The sequence below is a fragment of the Oncorhynchus mykiss genome, chromosome 18, assembly GCF_013265735.2.
Source record: "Oncorhynchus mykiss isolate Arlee chromosome 18, USDA_OmykA_1.1, whole genome shotgun sequence".
NCBI lineage: Eukaryota > Metazoa > Chordata > Actinopteri > Salmoniformes > Salmonidae > Oncorhynchus > Oncorhynchus mykiss.
In genome coordinates, this window is record NC_048582.1 from 67,259,479 (window position 1) to 67,269,478 (window position 10,000).

Consider the following 10,000-nt stretch of genomic DNA (forward strand, 5'->3'; position numbering starts at 1 on the left):
AATAAACAATGACAATGAACAGTAAACATTACACTCACAGAAGTTCCAAAATAATAAAAACATTACAAATGTCATATTACGTATATATACAGTGTTGTAACAATGTGCAAATGGTTAAATATAAATAAATATGGGTTGTATTTACAATGGGGTTTGTTCTTCACTGGTTGCCCTTTTCTCGTGGCAACAGGTCACAAATCTTGCTGCTGTGACGGCACACTGTGGAATTTCACCCAGTAGATATGGGAGTTTTTCAAAATTGGATTTGTTTTCAAATTCTTTGTGGATCTGTGTAATCTGAGGGAAATATGTCTCTCTAATATGGTCATACATTTGGCAGGAGGTTAGGAAGTGCAGCTCAGTTTCCACCTCGTTTTGTGGGCAGTGTGCACATAGTCTGTCTTCTCTTGAGAGCCAGGTCTGCCTACGGCAGCCTTTCTCAATAGCAAAGCTATGCTCACTGAGTCTGTCTATAATCAAAGCTTTCCTTAAATTTGGGTCAGTCACAGTGGTCAGGTATTCTGAAACTGCGTACTCTCTGTTTAGGGCCAAATACCATCCTAGTTTGCTCTCCACTTTTGTGGATTGGGGTGATCAGTCCTTGATTCCAAATATTGGGTAAGATGACAGAGCTAAGGATGATGTTAAAGAATTTAAATTTAGCCAATTGTAATTTGTTCTCTGTATATTTTATCATTTCATTTAGGATACCATCAACACCACAGGCCTTTTTGGGTTGGAGGATTTGTATTTTGTCCTGTAGTTCATTCAGTGTAGTTAGAGAATCCAGTGGCTTCTGGTAGTCTTTAATAGTTGAGTTTAAGATTTGTATTTGATCATGATTATGTTTTTGCTGTTTGTTCTTTGTTATAGAGCCAAACAGATTGGAGAAGTGGTTTACCCATACATCTCCATTTTGGATAGATAACTCTTCCTGTCGTTCTTTATTTAGTGTTTTCCAATTTTCCCAGAAGTGGTTAGAGTCTATGGATTCTTCAATTACAATGATCTGATTTCTGACATGCTGTTCCTTCTTTTTCCGTAGTGTATTTCTGTATTGTTTTAGTGATTCACCATAGTGAAGGCGTAGACTCAGGTTTTCCGGGTCTCTATGTTTTTGGTTGGACAGGTTTCTCAATTTCTTTCTTAGATGTTTGCATTCTTCATCAAACCATTTGTCATTATTGTTCATTTTCTTCGGTTTTCTATTTGAGATTTTTAGATTTGATAGGGTAGCTGAGAGGTCAAATATATTGTTTTGGTTTTCTACTGCCAAGTTTACACCTTCACTATTTCAGTGAAACCTTTTGTCCAGGAAGAAGTCTAGAAGGGATTGAATTTGTCGTTGCCTTATTGTTTTTTGGTAGATTTCCACACTATTTTCCTTCCATCTATAGCATTTCTTAATGTTACTCAGTTCCTTTGGCTTTGATGCCTCATGATTGAGCATTGCACTGTTCAAGTAGACTGTGATTTTGCTGTAATCTCATAGGGGTGTCAGTGGACTGACTGTGAACGCTCTGAGAGATGAGCTATAGGTGTACCTACCATAGGAGTCCCCTCGAAGCCTACCATTGACGATGTACATACCCAGCGTGCGACAGAGCTGCAAGAGTTGTGACCCATTTTTGTTGGTTATGTTGTCATAGTTGTGTCTAGAGGGGCATATGGGGGAGGGAATGCTGTCTCCTGCAGGCAGGTGTTTGTCCCCCTGTGTGCTGAGTAGGTCTCTTTCTCATCGCCCCTGTACACACACACTTCCCTCAATCCAGACACATTCCTGTTACTCAACCCACCCCCATTCCTCTCTCTCCCTCTATACATCTTTCCGTCTGTCTGTCTAGCTCATATTATTACCATGGGATAGGTATTAACTCAAGAAGGTCTTAGAAAATGTCTCAATAGCCCTTGATCCAGTATGTGTTCCTTTCTCTCTGGTTGGAGACCCAGGTAGGACTGGGATTTGGGCAGGGACTCGATAGCCCAGGATAACTGCCTGTCAGCTTGGAGTCTTCAGTCTGAACGCCAAGAGGCGGTAGGTATTGTGATTCTACCCTTGTAAAGAGGTACAGTGGAATGGACAGAAAATGGATCCAGCAATCTCACTGACACCTACCAACTAAATGTCACCGTGGGTCTCAGGAGTTGGCTGTTCAACATAGGTTAGTCTTCCGTGTGTGTGCACTACTTATGGAATAGGGTGTCATTAGGGGACTCACAACATGTACATCCTCTACCTAGATAGACTTAACCCCTCAATCCCTAAGGTTGTAGCTCTTTCCTGCAGTCAAATGACTAGTGACCTCATAGGTGGAATGTTAATATGTCATAATGAATCTACTTTTTTTTTTTTATTTAATCCGCAGAATTTCAGGTGTTTCTAAGTCAAAAGCATTTGTTATATTTCAGTCCTTTGTGACGGGGCGGCAAGGTAGCCTAGTGGTTAGAGCGTTGGACTATTGACCGAAAGGTTGCAAGTTCAAATCCCCGAGCTGACAAGGTACAACTCTATCGTTCTAATCTGCAGGCACTGTTCCTAGTTCGTCATTGAAAATAAGCATTTGTTCTTAACTGACTTGCTAGTTAAATAAAGGTTAAAAGTGTTAAACTAAACCAAAATGTAATTTATTTTAACTCTATATCTGACATGGTACAGGTCTTTCTTTAAGTCCATAACCATGTGTGTGAGGTGTATACCTTGGTTTTAAAGTAGTTTTGTTCAAGACTACCGAGAAACATTCTGTGACCCGGCAACCTGGTCTCAGAGCATTTCGTGTTATTCTGTACGTAAATCAGGGATTCTACCATGACATTGATATATTATGTTTTGTAAGGTATGTATTAATTAGTGGATGTCCATCACACATTTTGTATTATATGTGACAAATTTGCAAAACGTATATGTTACAAATTCTAGCAAGGTGACTAGCTAGACTAGGAGTTAAAGCTAAGGTTAGGGTTAAGTTTAGGAGTTAGATTAGGTTAAAGGGTTAAGGTTAGGGGAAGGGTTAGTTAATAGGGTTAATAGGGTTAAGGTTAAGGTTAGGGGAAGGGTTAGTTAATAGGGTTAAGGTTAAGGTTAGGGGAAGGGTTAGTTAATAGGGTTAAGGTTAAGGTTAGGGGAAGGGTTAGCTAACATGCTAAGTAGTTGCAAAGTAGCTCAACAGTAGTAAGTAGTTGAAAAGTTGGTAAGTTGCTAAAATACTAAAGTGTCCATGATGAGATTCAAACTCAAAACGTTTCCAGACGTTCACGTTATACGCCGTTATACGCCCACCCCGATCTACCCCGATCAACCACCCTACTTTCATTTATGCCTTTAACCATCTGTTTTATATAACCATAGCAAATGTAACATATCACACTAATTTGAGTGTTCCGGATTTACATTTACTATGGTATGTCTAGCCTATGAGACCAGGCTGGACCCTGGATCAATCTGAATCAACAACCAATCAAATCAAAACAAATCATATGTGTCACACGCGCCGAATACAACGGGTGTGAAATGCTTACTTTTACAAGCCCTTAACATTTATCACATGAACCGTATCTATGTCATAGGCTACATATTTACACAAAAAAAACTAGATTTCCTTCTGGAAAGGACAAATGACTGAGGGATGGACACATAGGAATGTTGAAGATCAAGATAAAGATATTGTTTGTGGAGAGATCAATCAGAAAAAAATATGGAGAGGGAAAAACAATGACTTAAATTTAATAAGACAAACACTCTACACTACTCCGGGAATGGGACTATTTTAGGAATGCGAAGGATTATTATAATATTAGGATCAGAGTGAGTTGTTTTTGTTTGTCTGTGTTAACATCTGTCAGCCCCCTTCCCCCCAATTCATCTCTACCACTGCACCCCCACCAGCCATCCAAAATCTCCTGAAAGCTTTTGATCCTGTATATGTGGATCCCCCCACCACCTCTCTCTCTCTCTCTCTCTCTCTCTCTCTCTCTCTCTCTCTCTCTCTCTCTCTCTCTCTCGCTCGCTCTCTCTCTCTCTTCCTCTGTCTCTCTGTCTCTCTGTCTCTCTCTCTCTTCCTCTGTCTCTCTGTCTCTCTGTCTCTCTCCCCCTCTCTCGCTTTCTCTCTCTCTCTCTCTCTTCCTCTGTCTCTCTGTCTCTCTTTCTCTCTCTCTCTCTCTCTCTCTCTCTTGCTTTCTATCTATCTCTCTCTCTCTCTCTCCTCTTTCTCTCACTCTTTCTCTTTCTCTCTCGCCTTCTCTCTCTCTCTCCTCACTCCAAATGTTTCACAGAGGGAAGTGCCAATCTGATTATGAATTCCCCTTCTATTTCTTGCCAGACACCTGACTGATCCAGGATAGTAGTTACGGTACACCTTATTTCCCAGCCTGAGCTGTGTGTGTGTGTGTGTGTGTGTGTGTGTGTGTGTGTGTGTGTGTGTGTGTGTGTGTGTGTGTGTGTTTGTGTGTTTGTGTGTGTATGACAGCTGTTTTCTGCTATCAGCGTTGCCATCTTGTTAGGGAAGCCAGTCTGCTGGTCCCTCCCTGGAGAGATCCCCAACCAGATTCACAGAGCAATCCAATATCCACAGCAAACCTGAGAGAGATAAGAAGTAGAGTTTGTGGAAGAAAGAGAGAACGAGGTGGAGAGGAGGAGAGGGGGAGAGGAGGAGAGGGGGAGAGGGGGAGAGGCGGAGAGGGGGAGAGGTGGAGATGAGGAGAGGGGGAGAGGGGGAGAGGAGGAGAGGAGGAGAGGTGGAGAGGGGGAGAGGAGGAGAGGGGGAGAGGTGGAGAGGAGGAGAGGAGGAGAGGGAGGAGAGGGGGAGAGGGAGGAGAGGGGGAGAGGGGGAGAGGAGGAGAGGATGAGATGAGGAGAGGGGGAGAGGAGGAGAGGGGGAGAGGAGGAGAGGGGGAGAGGGATCAGGCAGAGTGGTCAGGCAGGCAGGCTCAGGGTCAGGCAGAGTGGTCAGGCAGGCAGGCTCAGGGTCAGGCAGAGTGGTCAGGCAGGCAGGCTCAGGGTCAGACAGAGTGGTCAGGCAGGCAGGCTCAGGGTCAGGCAGAGTGGTCAGGCAGGCAGGCTCAGGGTCAGGCAGAGTGGTCAGGCAGGCGGGCTCAGAGTCAGGACAAGCAAGGGACAAAACCAGGAGGGCGAGAAAAAGAGAGACCGGGAAAAGCAGGAGCTGAGACAAAACCGCTGGTTGACTTGACAAACAAGACGAACTGGCAACAGACAAACAGAGAACACAGGTATAAATACACAGGGAAAAATGAGGGGAGATGGGCGACACTTGGAGGAGGGTGAAGACAATCACAAAGACAGGTGAAACAGATCAGGGTGTGATAATAGGCTATATCAACCTCGCTCTCAGAAATACGACGAGCTGCTAGGTTTTACACAGAGAAATGTAACAAAGAACAAAACAATTATAAAGAAATGTACAGATGAAATACAGTTATATGAGGTCTATATGTAAAATGTTTATATTTGACACTTTTGTCATTTACCAGGTGCTTATATCTAGGTGAGACAACCACGTATCACAGTCGATACACAGGATGAGTGTCACACCCTGATCTGTTTCACGTGTCTTGGTGCTTGTCTCCACCCCCCCTCCAGGTGTTCGCCCATCTTCTTCATTATCCCCTGTGTATTTATACCTGTGTTCTCTATTTGTCGGTTGCCAGTTCGTTTTGACTTGTCAGGTCTTACTAGTGTGTTTTCCAGTCTTCCTGCTTTGTCAAGCTCTGTTTCCTAGTTTCCTCGGTTCTGACCATTCTGCCTGCCCTGACCCCGAGCCTGCCTGCCATTCTGTACCTACCTGACACTGACCTGATTACGAACCTATGCCTGCCCTGACCCCAAGCTTGTCTGCTGTTCTGTACCTGCCTGACTCTGACTCGATTACGAACCTCTGCCTGTACTGAAGCTGAGCCTGCCTGCTGTTCTGTACCTTACTGACTTTGCCCTGGGTTACAGATCTCTGTCTGTCCTTGACCTGTCTTTTGTCTGTTTGGGTCAATAAACATCTGTGACTCTAGCTGTATGCATTTGGGTCTTATCCTGAGTTCTGATAATAAGAACATTCCATTCCAGATAAACATTTATATATTGTGTTTTCCCCCTAAAAAATATATATATATATTTTACATGTTCATGCACATATGAAATCTAGGAATAAAAAAAGTCTGAGAACAGTAATATTTTACACATGAAGGTTCCCATAAGCGACAATTTCTCGTGAAAAAAGACAGTTTGTCCTAAAGTGACTACCATCTCCTCATGATAGCCTTGGGCTTGTTCTTATTTTACTTTAATGTCAATTACCCAACTTTATTTAAGTCTACATTACTATTATTAATACATGACTACTATATTATCGGCACAGCCACTGCTACCGATAAGGACCCAGAACTGACCTGACATTGTTATGTCCGGAGCAACAACAAAACAAAAGCTGACTTCTCAAACTAGACTCTAATGTACTTGTCCTCTTGCTCAGTTGTGCACCGGGGCCTCCCACTCCTCATTCCATTCTGGTTAGAGACCATTTACGCTGTTCTGTGAAGGGAGTAGTACAGAGTGTTGTACAAGATCTTCAGTTTCCTGGCAATTTCTCACATGGAACAGCCTTCAGTTCTCAGAACAAAAATAGACTGATGAGTTTCAGAAGAAAGTACTTTGTTTCTGGCCATTTTGAGCCTGTAGTCAAACCCACAAATGCTGATGCTCCAGATACTCAACTAGTCTAAAGAAGGCCAGTTTTATTGCTTCTTTAATCAGAACAACAGCTTTCAGCTGTGCTAACATAATTGCCAAAGGGTTTTCTAATGATCAATTAGCCTTTTTAAAATGATAAACTTGGATTAGCTAACACAACGTGCCATTGGAACACAGGAGTGATGGTTGTTGATAATGGACCTCTACGCCTATGTAGAGATTCCATTAAATAGCAGCTGTTTCCAGCCACTATAGCTACTAAAGTCATTTACAACATTAACAATGTCTGCACTTTATTTCTGATCAATTTTATGTTATTTTAATGGACGAAAAAATTTACTTTTCTTTCAAAAACAAGGACATGTCTGAGTGACCCCAAACTTTTGAACGGTAGTGTAGGTAGGTGTAAAAGTGACTAGGCAATCAGGATACATAATAAACAGAGTAGCAGCAGTGTGGAGTGGAGTGTGAAAGAGTGGGAAACTGTGTGTGTGTGTGTGTGTGTGTGTGTGTGTGTGTGTGTGTGTGTGTGTGTGTGTGTGTGTGTGTGTGTGTGTGTGTGTGTGTGTGTGTGTGTATTGCGTCTATATGCATGTGTGTGTGAGTGTATGTAGTGTGTCCCTTGAATATCCCCTTCTCTCACCATCTTCCTCTTCTCTTTCTCACCATCTTCCTCTTCTCTTCTCTCACCATCTTCCTCCTCTCTTCATCTTCCTCTTCCCTCCTCTCACCATCTTCCTCCTCTCTTCTTCTTCTTCTTCCCTTCTCTCACCATCTTCCTCCTCCCTTCTCTCACCATCTTCCTCCTCCCTTCATCTTCCTCTTCTCTTCTCTCACCATCTTCCTCCTCTCTTCATCTTCCTTTTCTCTTCTCTCACCATCTTCCTCTTCTCTTCTCTCACCATCTTCCTCTTCCCTTCTCTCACCATCTTCCTCCTCCCTTCATCTTCCTCTTCCCTTCTCTCACCATCTTCCTCCTCCCTTCATCTTCCTCTTCCCTTCTCTCAACATTTCTCACCATCTTCCTCCTCCCTTCATCTTACTCCTTCCACGTTGGCACACAAGTGACGTTTTTATAAAGAAACACAATCCATAAATATGACTGAAATATGGAATCATCCCTGGGAGGATGAAGGTCAGGGAGATAAGACTCAGAGGGATAAGAAACACACACACACACACACACACACACACACACACACACACACACACACACACACACACACACACATACACACACAAACACAAACACAAACACACACACAAACCCACACACACACACACCTACACAGCGCTGTAAGAATGAAAGCAGAGCACAGACCCACTGATCTGCCCCACATCCTTCTATTGATTGTTTAACTTGTTTTGGTTCATTTAGTAATCCTGCATGAGCGTGTGAGTTCAGGGAGAGGTCACATTACTGAGCAGGATCACGTGCGTTTGATGATCGAGTTACATCTGAGACAATGGTCCCTATTAAAACAGCTCTGTCCTGTCAACGAGTAGGCTTAGACATACACTGTCCACCACAAACAACGAAACATGGAACACATACCTGTATTTTATTACCACACAGTAATGACCTATTACCTATTACCTATTTATTACCTATGACCTATTTATTACCTATTACCTATTACCTATTACCTATTTATTACCTATGACCTATTTATTACCTATTACCTATTACCTATTACCTATTACCTATTTATTACCTATGACCTATTTATTACCTATTACCTATTACCTATTACCTATGTGTTACCTATTACCTATTACCTATATATTACCTATTACCTATTACCTATATATTACCTATGACCTATTTATTACCTATTACTTATATATTACCTATTACCTATTACCCATATATTACCTATATATTACATATTACCTATATATTACCCATTACCTATATATTAGCTATTACCTATTACCTATATATTACCTATTACCTATATATTACCTATTACCTATATATTACCTATTACCTATATATTACCTTGATACCCAACATAACAAAAGCCATCCCAAGGATACGTACCATTGAATTATGTTGAATTCCACAAGGTGCTTGTTCAAAGAGCAGAGAGTTATGTCAAAGACAGACAGAACGTGTCAGATAATAGAAACGTGCCCATGCTTTCTTCTTCTTCTTCTTCTTCTTCTTCTTCTTCTTCTTCTTCTTCTTCTTCTTCTTCTTCTTCTTCTTTGTCCGAGGTGTTTTCCTCGTATTTGGCGTCCATCACAAATTCCCTCTGCATTTCTATGTTTCATTCATTTCAGACAGCCATATATGTAAGAGGCCTGCCTTTCACTCTGTGAAACCCTCCAAACCAGGCGAAGACCTTGGGATACCTACAACAAAAGGCGGTCCTCTCTTTGTGGCATGTACTGCTCCATCATAACCCTGGCATCCCCCTTTTCCAGTGTCAAAGAACCAGGGAAAAAAACTGGTTTGAGATTTAATGCAGTGAAACTCTGGGTTCAGTCGGTACAGGCTGTCTCACATGGACTGTTATAATTCACCCGTGAAAGCTGCAGGGTTAATGTTTAAAGTAAAAAGGACTTTGAGGTAGATTTCATAGCTTGGCAAGTAGAGTTGACTTTCAGACCAGAGACACACTCTCTCTCTCCTCTCTCTCTCTCTCTCTCTCTCTCTCTCTCTCTCTCTCTCTGTCTCTCTCTCTCTCTCTCCACTCTCCACTCTCTCTTTCTCTCTCTCTCTCCACTCTCTTTCTCTCTCTCTCCACTCTCTCTCTCACTCCACTCTCTCTCTCCACTCTCTCTCTCTCCACTCTCTTTCTCTCTCTCTCGCCACTCTCTCTCTCACTCCACTCTCTCTCTCACTCCACTCTCTCACTCCACTCTCTCTCACTCCACTCTCTCTCTCTCCACTCTCTCTCACTCCACTCTCTCTCTCTCCACTCTCTCACTCCGCTCTCTCTCTCTCTCTCTCCACTCTCTCTCGCCACTCTCTCTCTCTCGCCACTCTCTCTCTGTCTCTCTCTCTCTCTATCTCTCTGTCTCTCTATCTCTGTCTCTCTCTCTCTCTATCTCTCTGTCTCTCTCTGTCTCTCTCTCTCTCCGGACATGGACCAGTGAGACCCTGTGACGTCTATGTTTTATTCCTAAAGCAGACCGGATCCGATCAAACACCGGTTACTCTCCACACATAGACCACTGATAGCACTTATAGTTAATATGTCCAGTGTTCACACCTCACTTGTGGGAAGAAAAAAAAAACTCTGCCCCCTTAAAGACCAACGGTTAAAACTACTTTCATATCACACCACAACTGAAAAA